The sequence below is a fragment of the Macrotis lagotis genome, chromosome 8 (genome assembly GCF_037893015.1).
Source record: "Macrotis lagotis isolate mMagLag1 chromosome 8, bilby.v1.9.chrom.fasta, whole genome shotgun sequence".
In the NCBI taxonomy this organism is placed as follows: domain Eukaryota; kingdom Metazoa; phylum Chordata; class Mammalia; order Peramelemorphia; family Peramelidae; genus Macrotis; species Macrotis lagotis.
Window position 1 is genome coordinate 12,110,634 of NC_133665.1, and position 18,224 is coordinate 12,128,857.

General features: G+C 34.5%; 1 protein-coding gene across 2 annotated transcripts in view; it reads right to left on the reverse strand.

Moving 5' to 3' along the window:
* Positions 1-18,224, reverse strand: part of GRIN2A (glutamate ionotropic receptor NMDA type subunit 2A) — a 208,204-nt gene that overhangs the window by 143,737 nt on the left and 46,243 nt on the right. The window lies entirely within an intron of this gene.

An 18,224-nucleotide genomic window follows, 5' to 3' on the forward strand; every position in this document is an offset into this window, starting at 1 on the left:
CTTCATCAATAAGAGAAGAAAAATAAAATGAAGGAATTAGAATTGGGAAGGAAGAGACAAAACTCACTCTTTGCAGATGACATGATGGTATTCCTAGGGAACCCTAAAAATTCATCTTAAAAAACTACTAGAAATAATTAACAACATTAGCAAATTCAAGAGCTAAAAAAACCCCTCATAAATTGTTAACATTTCTATATTTTACCAGCAAGATACAGCAGCAAAACCTAGAAAGAGAAATCCTATTGTCCACAATAGCTCTGGTGTGGATCTGGCATTTAATTCAAGAGTCAAGTAGAATAGAGATGCCCAATGTATTACTAAAGCACCAACTCTTAAAGTCATGAAACATTCTATTGACTTTATTCTTGAACACTCAGACTTTTATAACAAAACTTATCTCAGACATGACAGGCTAGATGAAAGCCCACTGCATAATTTCTTTGGTTAAATTTTTGATATTTATCCTTAGAAGTCTATAAACTTCCTTATCAAAAAGCTTCCCAATCAAATCTGGCCTCAGACACATAATAATTACCTAGCTGTGTGGCCTTGGGTAAACCACTTAATCCCATTGCCTTGCAAAAAAAAAAAACTAAAAGAAAAAAAAGCTTCCCAAACACCTCTGGTGCCATAGATCTCTTAGGTCAGAGTTCACTGGTGAGCCAACAAATCCATTTAATGAGCCAGAATACATGCATATCTCTGGTGGTAAAGGTCACCAAAACATGTGTAAATCACTCTTAGGAGTTGACCCTCCACAAAATTCTGTTCAAAATAACTTCAGACTTGGCAGATTCAGAAATTCTATGAAAAAAACTACAAAACACTTCTTACACAAATAAAATCAGATTTAAAAAACTGAGCAAACATCAACTGCTCATGGATAACCCAAGCTAATATAATAAAAAAGACAATTCTACCTAAATTAAAAAACTTATTTAGTGCCAATCAAAATTCCAAAAAATTACTTTAATGAGGTAGAAACCATTGTAAGTAGCTTCATATGGAGAAATAGAATCAAGAATTTCCAGCTATTTAATGAAAAAAGTACAAAAAAAGGTGGTTTATGCCAACCAGAACTAAAATTATATTATAAAATATCAGTCATCAAAACTGTCTGGTATTGGCTAAGAAACAGAGTGGTGGATCAGTGGAATGGAGTAGACTAGGTGCAATAGCAGGAAATAATCATAGTAATCTGCTGTTTGATAAACCAAAAGAGTCTGGCTTTTGGGATAAAATCTCTTTTTGCTAAAAAAAACTGTTGGGAAAATAGGAAGTAAATATGGCATAAACTTGGATTAGACCAACAATTCATACCTATACCAAGATAAGATCAAAATGGATACAAGATTTAGACACAAAAGATAATATTATAAGCTAGAAAATAAAGTAATAGTTTACATATCAGATCTATGGAAGGGAAGGAGTTTATGACCAAGGAAGAGATGGAGAACATCAATTAAAAAAAAAAAAACTAGAGAATATTTCAGGCCAAGATGGAGAAGAGACAAAAGGCACTGTGCTAAGGTCTCCTGATCTTTCCTCATATATAATATACAACAAACCTCTTAACAGAAATCCAATTGACAAAATCCAGAAAAAGAAGCTAGGAGAACATCTACCTCAGGGTTTGTCTTCCTGGATGTTGGGTGAGCTGGGCTCAGAGAGCAAAGAGCCTTCCAGGAGAGGTCAGAATGGGACTAGCTTGGGATCAGCTGTGGAGGCTTTGACTGTGGGAGCCACAGTCCAAGAGCAGAGGCTTGGATGTGTGACTGATGGACTGGGGCTTACTGGCAGGACTGAAGGGCAAGTTCCAGCACAGAGTGCTATCCTCTAAACTCTTTTGGTCCAGAGGACATCAGGCGCCATAACTTCATTTCAGCTGAAACCTCTTCCTAGAACAAACACAATTACAGCCCACCTCCCCCGCCCCAGGCTCAGGTCTGAGCAGCAGAGCTCCCTCAGCTGTGAATAGGGAGAGTAATTACCTCACCCCAGGGCATAGCCCACATTGATCAAGGATAAAAGTATCTAGCAGCCCCACCTACATCCTCCAGGTCAAGGGAGTGGGCCTCAAAATCAAGGTCACAGACACTCCAGAGAAAGCAATCAGCACCACCTACTGGCAGGCCCATGTGGAATTATTAAAATCAGTGGGCAAAGCCTCTTAGTACCCCCTACTGACTGGCCCACTTGGAGTTACTAAACCCAGTGAGTAAAGCCTCTAGGGATCCCAACACCAAACCTCTGTGAATCAGCCCGTCCCCCAAGACAAGATCTTAGAAAAATGAAGAAAGGACCAATAAAGTGGTCAATAGAAAAATTCCTAGAAGGTATAGCCCCTAACTCAGAGAGATCTATAGCCTTTGACGAGAATATTATTTGATCTCCAGCACAGAAAGACTTCCTTGAAGAAATCAGGAAGGAATTAAAAAATCAATTGGAAAATTTGGGAAAAGAAACCTAAGAGAAGATTAATACTTTGCAACAAGAATACAAATCCTTGGTAAATAAAATAGGACACATGCAAAAAAGAAAAAAAAAAGAACTTAATTATCTCAAAACCTCAATTGTTGAAATGGAAACCTTTTATAAAAATAGAATTAATCAAAAGGAAAAGGAGATGCAAAAGGTAAATGAAGAAAATTATTCTCTAAAAAAAAAGAATGGAGTCTGTGGAAACTAACGACTTCACGAGACAACAAGAATCTCTTAAACAAAGCCAAAAAAAATCAAAAAAAGAGAAGAAAAAGTAAAATACTTCATTAGCAAAACCACTGACCTTGAGAATAGATCAAGAAGCAATAACCTAAGAATTATTGGTCTTCCTAAAAACATTGAAGAGACAAAAAGCCTGAACTTAATATTACAGGATTTAATGATGGAAAACTGCCCGTATATCATGGAACCAGAGGGAAAAAGAGTTACTGAAAGAATATATCGAACCCTTCTGGAAAGGGATCCCAAAATGAAAGATGCCAAGGAATATTGTGGCCAAATTCCAAAATTATCAGATAAAAGAGAAAATTCTACAACAATTTAGATACCAAGGAGTCACAGTAAGAATTACAAGGACCTGGATGCATCAATTTAAGGGATGAAAGGGCCTGGAATGAGATATTCCAAAAAACAAGGGAGCTTGGAATGCAGCCAAGAATTCATTATCTGGCAAATCTCAGCCTTCTCTTCCAGGGCAAAAGATGGGCATTTAATGAAATAGGAGAGCTCCAACATTTCCTGATCAAAAGACCAAAACTTAATAGAAAATTTGGACTTCAAATAGGAGACTCAAGAGACACATGAAAAGGTAAAAAAGGGGGGGGGGGGGTTAAAAAAGAAAAAAAACTGCTATAGAACAAGATGAAACTGGCTATATCCCTACCTGGGAGAAAGGCTCTAATAACTCTCGAGAATTGTAACTCTATTAGAGAGAATATACTTAGCCAGAAGTGATGGACACTCGTGACTTTTCTGTGACTCAGATAGAATGATTTAAAAACACCCCCTCATAAAGGGGGACAATAAAGAGATGGAAGGATGGAGCAGATTGAATGGGGTAAATCTCATTACTTTAAGAGGTACAAAAGGCCTACTGCAATAGAGGGGAAGAAGGGAGGAGGTAAGAAACAACTGAATCTTCCTCTCATCAGACTTGGCTTAAAGTCATGTACTCATTTAAGCTAAGAAACTTATTTTAACTTTCAAGTATTAAAAGGGGAAAGGGGGATGGGGATGGGGAGGGGAATAAAAAGGGGAACTAACAGAAGGAAGGTAAGGGAGGTTGATATAAGAGGGCAAACAAACTGAAGGTGCTTAAATTCAGAAAAAAGTACTGGGGAATATGGATAAAGTGAAAAAAAGGCAAAAACACAAACAGAAGGAAGATAACATGACGGGTCATAAAGAGTTAGCAATTATAACTTATAGCAAAGTGGATTAAAACTCAGAATCCTACAATATGCAGCTTACAAGAAACTCATCTGAAGTAGAGAGATACATATAGAGTGAAGTTAAAGGTTGGAGCAAAATATATTTTGCTTCAGCTGAAGTGAAAAAAACCAGGGGTAGCAATCCTTATCTCAGACAAAGCAGCTGAAAAAATAGATAGCATTAAAAGAGATAAGGAAGGAAGCTATACCCTCCTAAAAGGTACCATAGACAATAAAATAATTTCAATACTAAACATGTATGCACTCAATGGCATAGCATCCAAATTCTCAGACGAGCAGTTGAAGGAGGTATCAGAAGACATAGATTACTCTAGAAAACTCTACTAGTGGGAGACCTCAACCTCCCACTCACAAATTTTGATAAATCTAATCATAAAATAAATAAGAAGGAAGTTATGGAGGTAAATAGATTGTTAGAAAACCTAGATATGATAGGCTTATGGAGTTAATTGGATGGGGATAGAAAGGAATATACTCTTTTCTGCAGTATATGGCACTTACACAAAAATTGACCATGTACTAGGGCATAAGTACCTAATTATCAAATGCAGAAAGGCACAAATAGTGAATATATGCTTCTCAGATCATAATGCAGTAAAAATGACATGTAATATTGGGCCAGGAAGATATAGACACAAAACTAATTGGAAACTAAATAACCTCATTTTAACGAATGAGTAGGTCAAACAACAAATTAAAGAAGGAACTAATTATTTCATTCTAGATAATGACAGTAATGAAATAACATACCAAAACCTATGGGATATACTCAAGGCAGCTGTCAGGGGATATATTATATCTTTAAATGCTTATAGGAATAAATTAGAGAAAGAGGAAATCAATGAACTAAATATGCAACTAAAAAATTAGAGAAAGGACAAATTAAAAAACCCTCAATTTAATACCAAATTATAAATTCTAAAAATTAAAGGAGAAATTAATAAAACAGAAAGCAAGAAAACTTTTGAAATAATAAAGAAAACCAAGAGTTGGTTTTATGAAAAAAATCAATACAATTGATAAACCTCTGGTCGAATTGATTTAAAAAAAAAGAAAAAAGCAAATTGCTAGTATCATAAATGAAAAATGTGAAATCACCACCAATGAGGAGGAAATTAAAGTAACAATTAGGGAACTATTTTGCCCAACTATGCCAATAAATTTGTTAATCTAAGTGAAATGGATGAATATTTACAAAAATATACGTTTCCCAGGTTAAATGAAGAGGAAATTAAATACCTAAATTACCCTATCTCAGAAAAAGAAATTCAACAAGCCATTACTGAATTCTCCAAGAAAAAAGAGCCATATGGTATCAAAAGTGAATTCTATCCAACATTTAAGGGACAACTGGTTCCAATTCTATATAAACTCTTTGGTAAAATAGGTGAAGACAGAACTCTGTCTAACTCTTTCTATGACTCCAATATGGTGCTGATACCTAAACCAGGAAGAGTTAAAACAGGAAAAGAAAATTATGAACCTATCTCCCTGATGAATATAGATGCAAAAATCTTAAATAAAATCTTAACAAAATGACAACAACAAGTTATCACTAGGGTTATACATTATGACCAAGTAGGATTTATCCCAAGAAGGCAGTATTGGTTCAATATTATAAAAAATGTTAGCATAATTAATTATATCAATAACAAACCTATCAGAAGTCATATGATTCTATCAATAGATGCTGAAAAAGCTTTTGACAAAATACAGCACCCATTCCTACTAAAAACCCTAATGAACATACTAATAAATGGATTGTTCCTTAGAATAATAAGCAGTATCTTTATGAAACCATCAACAAGCATTATATGCAATGGGGATAGGCTAGAAGCATTCCCACTAAGATCAGGGGTGAAACAAGGATGCCTATTATCACCACTACCATTCGATATAGTATTAGAAATGTGAGCTTCAACAATGAGAAGAAAAAGAAATTGAAGGAATTACAATTAGGCAGGAAGAGACAAAATCTTACTCATTGCTGATGACATGATGATATACCTGGAGAATTCTAAAAATCATCTAAAAAACTATAAATAACTTGCAACTTTAGCAAAGTCACATGATATTAAAAAAATCCTCATAAATCCTCAACATTTCTTTAAAACTAGCAAGATGCAGCAGAACAAACTAGAAAGAGAAATCCCATTCAAAATAACTTCAGACAATTTACTGGAAGTCTGTCTACCTGCCAAGGCAGACTCAAAAACTTTTTGAAAACAATTAGAAAATTTCTCACGCAAATAAAATCAGATTTAAATAACTGGGCAAATATCAACTGCTTGTGGGTAGGCTGAGCTAATATAATAAAAGTGACAGTTCTACCAAAATCAAACTACTTATTTAGTGCCCTACCAATCAAAATTCCAAAAAATTTCTTTAATGAGTTAGAAAAAATTATAAGTAAATTCATATGGAGAAATACAAAGTCAAGAATCTCCTGGGACTTTAATGGGGAAAAAAGTGCAAAAGAAGGTGACTTAGCACTACCAGATCTAAAATTATATTATAAAAAATTATATTATAAATTATCAGTCATCAACACTGTCTGGTATTGGCTAAGAAGTAGAATACACCAGGTGCAAAAGCAGGAAATGATCATAGTAATCTGCTGTTTGATAAACTCAGAGTCCAGATATTGGGATAAAAACTCTCTCTTCAATGCAAACTGTTGGGAAAATTGGAAGTTAGCATGGCAGAAACTTGGATTAGACCAATACTTTGTACCCTATACCAAGATAAGACCGAAATGGATACAGGATTTAGACAGAAAAAAACAATTATTATAAGGAAACTAGGAGATCAATGAATAGTTTTCCTGCCAGATCTATGAAAAGGGAAGCAGTTTATGACCAAGCAAGAGATGGAGAACATCATTAAAAACAAACTAGACAATTTTGATTACATTAAATTAAAAAAGCTTTTGCCCAGACAAAACCACTGTAACCAATATCAAAAGAAATGTAGTAAAGTGGGAAACAATTTTTCCAACTAGTATTTCTGACAAAGGACACATTTCTAAAATATACAAAGAACTGAGTCAAATTTTCTCACACAAAAAAGCCATTCCCTAATTGACAAATGGTCAAAGGATATGCATAGGAAATTTACAGATGAGGAAATCAAAGCAATCCATAGTCATATGAAAAATTGTTCTAAATCACTACTTATTAGAGAAATGCAAATTAAAGCACCTCTGAGTTATCACCTCACACCTCTCACACTGGCCAATATGACCAGAAAGGACAATGTTCAATGTTGGAAGGAATGCAGGAAATCTGGGACACTAATGTATTGTTAGTGGAACTGTGAAGCCATCCAACCTTCCTGGAGAGAAATTTATAATTGCGCCCAAAGGGCAATAAAAATGTACATACCCTTTGATCTAGCAATAACACTACTGGGTCTATACCTGAAGAGATCATGAAAAAGGGTAAAAACATCACTTGTACAAAAACATTCATAACAGCTCTGTTTGTGGTGACAAAGCAGTGGACATTGAATGAATGTCCATCAATGGGGGAGTGGCTTTACAAACTTTGGTATTATGTACATTATGGAACACTATTGTTCTATTAGAAACCAGGAGGAATGGAAATTCAGAGAAGCCTGTAGGGACTTGCATGAACTGAAATGAGCAAGATGAGCAGAACCAGAAGAATATTGTACACCATAACAGCAACATGGAGTTGATTATCAGTCTTAATGGACTTGCTCATTTCATAAATGCAACAATCAGGGACAATTTTAGGGTATCTGCAATGGAGAATACCATCTGTATCCAGAAAAAGAATTGTCGTGTTTGAACAAAGACCAAAGACTATTACCTTTCATTTTTAAAGAACTATTATCTAATTATATAATTTTGCTATCTCTCATATTTTATTTTATTTTTCCTTAAGGATATGATTTCTCTCTCAACACAACCAATTTAGATCAATGTATAGCATGGAAACAATGTAAAGACTATCAGACTGCCTTCTGTGGAGAGTGGGGGGGAAGAAAGCTAGATTAGGAGAAAAACTGTAAAATTCAAAAATAAATAAAATTTTTAAAATGAGCAGAACAATCTAAAAAAAATCACAGATATCTCAATGTATCCACAGATAAATGCTTCAGACAGGTATTTTTGGTAGTTTGTTGGTTTGTTTTTAGTGGAATTATACTCCACTGTGACTTGTCTTAGATTTGTATGCAATCACAGAATATTAGAGTTAGATGCAACCTTCAAGACCATCTAGGCCAGGGGTTCTTAAACTTTTTTTGTGTCACAGACTCCTTTGACAGTTTGACAAAATTTGTGTACCTCAAGAAATCTTTTTAAACAAATAAAAGAAATATTAAGCTTTAATAAGAAACTAGAGAGAAAAAAAGATTATTTTTATCAAATTCATGAATCTCCTGGAATTTATCTGTGAATCTTTTGGTGATATGTGAAATTCAGGTTAAGAAATCTCAATATTTCATGTTGAGAAAATCCAGAACTGATACAAATTTCCCAAGGTCACATAGGGGAAAAAGGCAGTGTTAGAACCCAGGCATCTTACTTTCCTGTGAAGATCTCTCTTCATAATACCATGCCTCCCCTGGCCCCCAGATATGGCATGGGAAAGCATGGGTGATCTTGGCAAATGCACAAAAAAAGAGAAGCATTCCATTTTAAGGCTGACGTTGACAGACAAGGATAACACCTGCCTTAGAGGTTAAATATGTTGTGTCCTTATTATATTGTTTATGAATGTAGTGCTATAAGAGAGATAAGAATCAAATCCATATAATGAACTATGTTATAATTCTACTATACCTTTCATGATTCCTATCCTGGAATTTCTCATTATTTAAATCCTATAAGAGAATGTGTATCTATGGTAATGGCATTCTGATTAAATGTAGTGACCTATCTCCTTCCTGGAGAACTAAAAATTATACTAGAAATATTCCCTTCTTATCAGTAGAGTGGTGGGGAACCACATATGTGGGATGTGGTATATTTACCCTTTTAGACTTTATCACTGTGTCAATAGGATGTTTTTCCTTTGCTACAAAAGAAGATTTTTATTAGAGGAGAAAATAGGAAGGGTTTAAATAGGAAAAGTTACAACTTAAGTAACAAGAAGTCATAATAAAACAAATAATTTTTTTTAAAAAAAACATGACAAAAGGGGGAGGATGTCACCTTTCTAAGAAATTCTGTGTCTTTCAGAGAAGTAATAAATATTCCTCTTTTATGTACCAACAATATTTCAATTTATATGAGTTGTGAGTATAAAGTCCTATGTCACTCATATAACAGTGGAGCTTTGTACCTCAAATAGCATTAGGTCAGGGAACCATTTGAAAATTAGAATGAGTTTAGATGTAAGCTATTCAGGAGTTTCTGGAAATACTTCTGACTGAGAGGCATTTTGAATAATTTAGTCTTCTGAGATCATTTGAATAATCCATTCACTAATTTCCATAATTGGTGGTGATGGTGAACTATCAAGGGCATATCCTTTGTCTTATGGTTCTTACATCTGTCAGCTTAATCACTACCAGAATCTCTCTTAAATAGCTTACAGGCTAAATTGGTTTGGGGAGTTAAGTGGTGAGAGTCATTTTGCTGTTTTGATATTTGTGGCTTATAAAATTCAGCATGTTTTATTTGGAATAACTGTATAGTTTATACGTGATAAATTCCTCCATAAAATGTTGTTGTTCTATACCTACTGGTAGGGTGGATTTGGGCAAATTGTTACCATATTGGAATATTCAATTCCAATATTAATATTCCTTTTAAAGGTAGGTATCAATGTTTTATGCTTTATAAATCCAGAAAAAGAAGTTATGTCAGATGAGAGATTAATGAGATACGTCAAAGAAGTATTGTTACCATCTCATTTATCCATATAAATTTGTGAGGTGTCAGATATATCTTTTCATTAAATTGACATGACTCTGGTTAAGTTGAAATGGCTCCTTTTTAATACAAATAGCATGTAAATTTCCACTTCTATGACTCACATCATTTGATGAAGTTAATGACCATTATAAACCCAGACAAATTAAATTTCACACTACTTTGGGGGATGCTGGGGATTTTGTTGTATGGACTTAGCAAAAAGAGTTTTGCCTGAAATCTGGGTTCAGACAAAATTTAAAAAAAATGTTGTTTTTGGTGGTCTTAAAAACTCTGTCTTAAAATGCTAGATCATGAGTTAATCATAGAGTTGCACAGTTAAATCTCAATTATGCATGGTTTAGAGGAAGTGCATTTGCATGGAGAATTGAAATCAACAAAAAACTTCAAAGAAACATCTTTAAATGTTGCAGTTTTTAGTCTTCTTCATCTCCTTCTTCTTGAGAGCAGGCATAATAACATATCAATCTTTGTCTCTACAGGGTCAAGTAAAGTATACTTTGTCACAGTAAATGTTGAATGGGAAAAAATATTGTGACATGTAAAAAGCATTGATTTTAGAGTCGAGTAGACCTGGGTTCAAATCTTTCTCTGATCCTTAGCAGCCCTGATCCTGTTACTCTGGGCAAATATTTTTTAGCATCTTGAAGATTCAGTTTCCTCAACTATAAAACAAGGGTAATGATACTTATATGACCCAGAGGTGATGTGATTTAGTGGAAAGAAACCTTGTGTCTAAGTCAGAGAGATCTGGTTCATTTTTTTTTTATTATGACACAATGGCAGCTCATTCTTATGTAAACCATTTAGATTCTCAGCACTTTATTCAATTCTCAAATAATGACTGCAACAATCTGCCCTGGTCAAAAGACTTTCCCCTTCCAGAAATTTCCAATACCATTGAAATATCAGGTCCAGAGTACTAGATAACTACTTCCAAGATAATCATCAGACTCAGATAAGATAATGTGTGATAATGAACTATGGAGATCTTAAAATCCTATGCAAATGTCAATTGTTATTGAATAAAGTAAATCTATCAAAGATGTATACAGGAAACAAAGTGGACTAATTTAATTATCTTTCCAATCCCATCTTCTGTCCCCTCTCTTTCTACTTCTCCCTTTTCTAATAAAACTGCTGCTAAGCAGACTGTCCCTAATATAGGAAGTGATAGGGGAAAAGGAGAAGCAGGGACCTGAATATCTAATTCTTTGGACACAGGACACAAATCCTAGAAAATCTATTTGTTTCTTTAACATATAGCACTTAAAAACTGCTTTTTCATTCCTTTGTACATTCATTCATTCATTAATTTGCTTATTGAAAAATCATAGGATCATAGATTCAGAACTTAAAGAAACCTCAGAAATCATCCAGTTGAGACCTCTTATATGGATAAGGAAATAAGGCAAGAAATAAAGAAGCTGAGGTTTAACAGACCCAGGATTACAACACCAGATTTACCATTCTTTCTGCTGATGCACTCAGTAATTATGAAGAATAGCACCAAAATTCTGAAGCAGTGCCTATATTTTGAAAGCCAATGGAAAATCTAAATTGAGAAGTACACTATCAAAATAAAATAGTAAGGGGCCGCTAGGTGGCGCAGTGGATAAAGCACCAACCCTGGAGTCAGGAGTAGCTGGGTTCAAATCTGATCTCAGACACTTAATAATTACCTAGCTGTGTGGCCCTGGGCAAGCCACTTAACCCCATTTGCCTTGAAAAAAACCTAAAAAATAAATAAAATAGCCACACAATGAATAGTTTGTGAAATATATATTATCATGTCTCACCATCTCACTCCTTACCCTCACCTTGTGTAAACTGATTTACTGCAATGATGGCTATTTGTGAATGCAAAGGCATGGTAGAAAGAAAGGGAGCTAGCATTTATTAAGTCCTCATTATGTTTTATAATGAGAATAATAGCACTCATTTACAGGTTCAATAAAATGCTTTATAAATATTATCTCAATTTATCCTCATGACAAACCTGGAAGATATTATTAATACTATTTTAGGTTGAGAAAAGTGAGACTGACATAGGTTAAATGGCTTGCCTGGAGTCACATAGCTAGTAAGTGTTTGAGGTCACATTTGAACTCAGATCTTCCTGATTAAATCTCAATTCATCAGTCCTGAAGAATGTAGACCTTAATTCATCCTATGATCTACTACTCAAAAGTAGTAGGACTCATACTAGTCCTACTTTTAATATATGTTAAATATAAGACAATTTAAAAAAATAAGGAGCCAGCTGATACTACCTGGGTTCCAATTCTACGTCCAACATTTCTTTGCTATGTGATTTTGAACAGGTCACTTAATTTTTTGCCCTAAGTTTCTTCATCCTTAAAATGATGATAATAGCTCCCAGGAGTGCTGGACACATTATTAAGTAGCTTACAAAAATTATTTCATTTGATCTTCACAACATCCCCAAAAGGTATTGAGGTAAAAAGAAGTTAAGTAACATGCCCAGTGTCACACAGCTTCAAATCTAAGACCAGATTTGAATTCAAGTCTTCTTGACTCCAGGTTCAGCAATATATCTACTGCATCCTTTAGCTGTTTCAAGTTTAGAAAATACAATTTGATTCTCCTGTTGTGCTCATGGCTTGACAGAGATGATACAGTTTCAACAGTGATTTCATAACACATAGCATTGAATACATATAGATGTATGATTATAATGACCAAATTTTCCCTCAAAGATGAGTTAAGAAAATGTACTTCATTCCTTTCATTAGATTATGGTTTTAGAATATTGCATTTAATGTCAGACATTGTAGATGTCAATCTGATTTACTGAACTGCATTTTTTCTCTTTCTTTTTATACTTTTCCCCCATAAGAGAAGACTCTCTGGATAGGGGAGTTAAGTGTGATATGTTTGGAAATTCATGGGATGGAACCACAAAAAACTTAGTAACAATACTTTTTTCATGAAAGAACACGTGATAATTATATAGGGCAGAAGACAAAGTCCTTTTGTGCTTATATGTCAACCCCTAACATATTAAACAGGTATACAAAAGGCACTAAATGATTGTTCAAAGGAAATGATCTCTTCATTTAAAAGGAACTGATCTAAAATAACTATGTACTTATTATTGCTTCTAAATAAACTACCTCTCAAACTCTATTCGTTATGAAAAAGTCTTAAACAAGTCAGAGAGATACACAGACAGACTGACAGATATCTTAAAAGTGTATAGTCATTTGCAGCCTTTCTCTTTCACTAGAGTGTGAGCAGCACTTGAGGGCAGAGATCATCTTTTTGCCTTTCTTTGTATCTTTGTATCTATTCTCAGTAAATAGTTAGTGCTTAATAATTTTTGTTGATTATTTGTCAAAATTGCAGCACATTTCCACTTATTCATTAATCAAATACACCCATTATGATTCAAAGTCTCTCTCCTGACTCCAAATACAATGTCCCTTCCTTAGTAGCATATGAATTGGAGGAGCTGGATAAAAGTACTCTTTAACTCTTCCTCCTTCTAAAAAGAGTTTTTTAATCAAAATGAGAAAGACACAAAGTGATGCAGTGTCCTCTGGTATCTAAACATCACATCTCTTTAAAAGTCTATGTGATGGGAGTGATGTTCAACCTTGAAGGACTTGCTCATTCCATCAGCACAACAATTGGGAACACTTTTTGGCTGTCTGCAAAGGGGAGTACCATCTGTATCCAGATAAGGAGCTGTGGAGTTTGAACAAAGTACAAGGACTATTCCCTTTAATTCGGAAAAAAAAGCCCAGATGTCTTATTGTCTGATCTGGTTACCTCTGAGAATTCTGTTCTCTTTAAGGATATGATTTCTCTCTCATCACACCCAATTTGGATCAAGGTAAAACATGGAAACAAAAATAAAGACTGACAGAGTGCTATCTGTGGGGTGGGGGTGGGGGGAGGGAAGCAAGATTGGGGGAAAAATTGTAAAACTCAAATAATATCTTTAATAAAAAAATTTTTAAAAAGTCTATGTGACTGTGTTGAATATTAGCATGTTCTATCTGCTTCGAGGCTGCTGGGAAAATCACATGTATCACAAGAAATATATGACATGGAACACTTATTCTATTAGAAACCAGGAGGGATGGGAATTCAAGGGAAGCCTGGAAGTATTTGCATGAACTGATGCTGAGCAAGATGAGCAGAACCAGAAGAACATTATACACCCTAACAGCAACATGGGGGCGATGATCAACTTTGATGGTCTCACTCATTCCATCAGGGCAACAATCAGGGTCAATTTAGGGCTCTCTGCAATGGAGAATACCATCTGTATCCAGAGAAAGAACTGTGGAGTTTGGACAAAGGCCAAGTACTATTACCATTAATTTAGGAAAAAAGACTGATATCTTATTGTCTGATCTTGCTATCACTTATACTCATGTTTCTTCCTTAAGGATATGATTTCTCTCTCATCACATTCAATTTAGATCAATGTATACCATGGAAACAATGTAAAGACTAGTAAATTGCCTTCTGTGGGGGGTAGAGGGAGACAGATAAGAGTAGGGTAAAAATTGTAAAACTAAAAATAAATAAAATCTTTTAAAAAAGTAATTATCACATGTTTGATAAATGCAAAAGAATAAATTACTTTGAGGTAAAAAAGAAACATGATAGTCCTTTGTATTTGGGCCATTACCGCATAAATGTAGTCACTTCTATGATTATCATAAACTTACAGAAGTCATAGGATTTAAACTAGATAAATACCTCAAAAGTCACTAATCAATCAGTCAACTAAACAACAAACATTGAGAATCTACTGCATACCAGAGTATACAAAATGCTGGAGAAGTAATTGCAAAAAATGAAACAATTCTTAGTGATATTACACTCTAATGAGGGAGACAGCAAGTATATATGTTGGATATGAGTATATGAGAAATACTCAGTGCATAAAAGTAAAGTTAACAAGGAGATATATATATATATATATATATATATATATATATATAGGCACTGAATACAAAATAATTTGGAAAAGGAGAACACTAGCACACTAGCAGATTGGACAAGGGTGAGGTGAGGGGGAATCGGGAAAAGATTCATGCAGAAGTGGATGCCTTGAGCTGCATCCTATAGGAAGGAGATACTATGAGGTGGAGATGTGGAAGGAGTGCATTCTAAGCATGAGAAAAATGCCAAGGTGATAGCATGAAGACAGGAGATGAAACATTATTTATAAAGAACAGAGTGAATGAATATCTGTTGAGCTAGATCACAGAATGCAAGAAGGAGGTATAATGTCCTCTTGAAACTGGAAAGATTGATTGGGTAGGTTTATAAGCTAAACAGAAAGAGCTCATATTTATATCTTAGAGGCAATAGGATGTCATGCATCTATGTTTACTAACACCTGCTAGCATATACATATTATTTTAAGGTTTTCAAAAATACTTCACATATATATAATATTTCTTTTTATCCTTATAAGTACCATTAGAGGTAGATGCTATTAAGTATATTCTGTAGGCCATGATGCTATTATATAATAAATATAACACATTAATTAATATATTTATAAAAATATATTACATATAGTGTTTACAGGTGTTTAAAGAATCCTGCATTGGCAGAACTTTATAAAACGAGTTGGAGGGAGGGAAGTCAATAAGGAACCTCTTTATTTAATCTAGTCCAAAAGCTTTCCTTGATGGCAGAAAATGAGGTTAAACTAGAATAAACTAATTTATAATCTGAATCATAAGCTATAAAGTTATTATAGCATTACAACTCAAACTCTTTGATTTTTTACAGATGAAGAAACTAAGGAACAGAAAAGTTAAATAACTTTCACCTTTGACTCCAAAGCACTGCACTATATCCATCTTCCTCATTATTATTATTATTATTATTATTATTATTATTATTATTATTATATTGTTCTCAGAATAAAAATGCTGAGTTTCACCTTGGAAAATGATGCTTTCCTTGGGAGATGTTTTTTGCTACCAACCTAGCAACTCAAGTAACATCTTCCTCACACCAGCTTCAACAATCCCAGTCCCACTCCCCCATCTACTAACATCTTCCCTAATTACCTTGCTTTTAAGTGCCTTGAGATCACATTTTTGTTTATTCTGTATATGGTTGTATACATATATGTTCATTGCCTCCCATTAGAGTGAGGGTTAAGAGGGATTATTTCATATATTGTGTATATTTCCTTGGTATTTAAACCAGTAACAGGCTGAAAGCAGTCACTTAACAGATACTTGAATCCCAATTCTGTCATTTATTAGCTATATGAATTTGGGCAAGTCACTTATCCTCTCTAGGCCTCAGTTTCCTTCTCTGAAAAATGATGGTGTTGTACTAGATATTTTCTAAATTCTCTTGCAGCTCTAAATCTATGAATCTATGATTCATATTCTTAATACTTCTAAAGTGATCCACAGAGGTATGCATCACATAAGCATCCTACACCCCCAAAGTGGATGAATGACCAAAAAGGAATAATAACAGATGATTGCCACAAATGCCCTGATTGCAAAGGAACTGCTCTGCACAGAACGTTTCTTTTGCAGGAGAACAGCTTGGTGCGTGGTGCTGGCATACCCATGCCAAGTCTGTACAAAGACCCAGCATGAAGCCATGGTCTCTCTGTGGGCCTGTCATGTTTTCTGAGATGCCCTCATTACATGTTGCAAAGCCCCAAGCCCTCAGGCAGATTCAGCATCACTGGCAAGGCCACTGTGTGAACTCTAAAATGAAAAGAAATCCCCTGCGTGGCTGAATCACTGTGATTTCTCCTTGGCATTTATTCTCTGACCCACTGTACCATTGTAAAGGGTTACTGGGGGGGGGGGGGAGTGGTAAAGGAGGATTTAGAATAACATGACTGCCATTTACCTGCTTCACTGCTTCTTTTTCCCTCAGAGACAAATGTACACTGAGATATTTCAGAAGGGGCCAAATCTCTCATGCACCAACAGAATAGATCCACATCATTTAAGCATTCCAATTGCAACTCAAAAGCAATTCCCCAGTCATTTTTAAGAAAATTGTTTCATTTCAAGAGAAGTTTAAAGAACAACATAAAAAATATTAAGAACCATTTTCTACATGGTTGAAAACATGGTACAAGAAGCTAGTTTTTCATTTGGTAATATTTTCACAGTTTTCTGCAAACTACATCCCCCTCCAACATTCTAACTTATTCCAAACATAACCACACATATTCACATATTCAAACTGGACCCAATCAGAGCCTGATTAAATCCAACCTACAGAAAATCTCCTAGCTCTCAGAATATTTTGCTTCCCACAGAAAAAAAAAACAAGAAAATATGAAAACAGTAGAATTCTAGATTTAAAGCTTGATGGGGCCAACACTATTACTAAGCCCCTCAGTTGTCAATGCGGAAATTACTTTGTATGTATTTTGCCTTTATTTTATGTATGCTAACTTATGTTATGTTTTACTTCCTCTATAATCCTATCTTTTCTTCCCCCTCACAAGTCCCCAAGAAAGATCCTTGAGGGCACAGGGGTTATGTTTTTTTTCATCTTTGTATTTCAAGACTTAAGACAATAATATTAGATACATACCAGGTGTTTAATAAAGGCTTGCTGAATTCAACAACCACATTTTACAGATGAGGGAAGTTGAGGCGGGAGAAAATTAGGTGACATGTTCAAGGTCATATAAGTAATATGTACCAGAGCACCTGAATAAGATCTCAGAATCTAAAAACAATGCTCTGTCCACTATATAATACTGCCTGTTCCTCATATTTCTTTCCAAGAAGAAATCCTTACTTTTAATTCTTACATAGTCTTGCATCGCTACTTAGGGTATCTGAAGATAGAATCTGAAGAAAATCTGAAAAGTGAATTGAATCCAGTTCCCAAAGCTATTCTCAAAACAGTCACACAACTAGAGATTCAGGACCAGAAGCTGGATCTGTCAGATTTATTCCTGTGAACATAGAGTAGAAATAAAGAAAGGACTCAGCTAGAAACTAATCTCTAATGTGAGAGAGAATTATTGATCAAATAGATTAAAGTATCTAAACCAAGTAATCACCTTATGTAAGTTTTTATAAATAATAATGCTTACTGATATTTATTTTATATTTAACACTGAAAATGCTTTACGTGCATGAACATGCTAAAAGTCAGAAAGGTTAAGTTATTAAACATGATAACATTTCTAATGTGTAAGAAATGTAATTAAAAACAAAATATATTTGAACTTCAAACCCATCATGATATCTACTACTCAATCTAATTGGTATAAATAGGTACAAGGTTGAATAAACCAACACATTAGGCACAAAATTATATATATTTCCCCTTTTACTCCATTGGGATTTTATCCTGGAAACAATAAA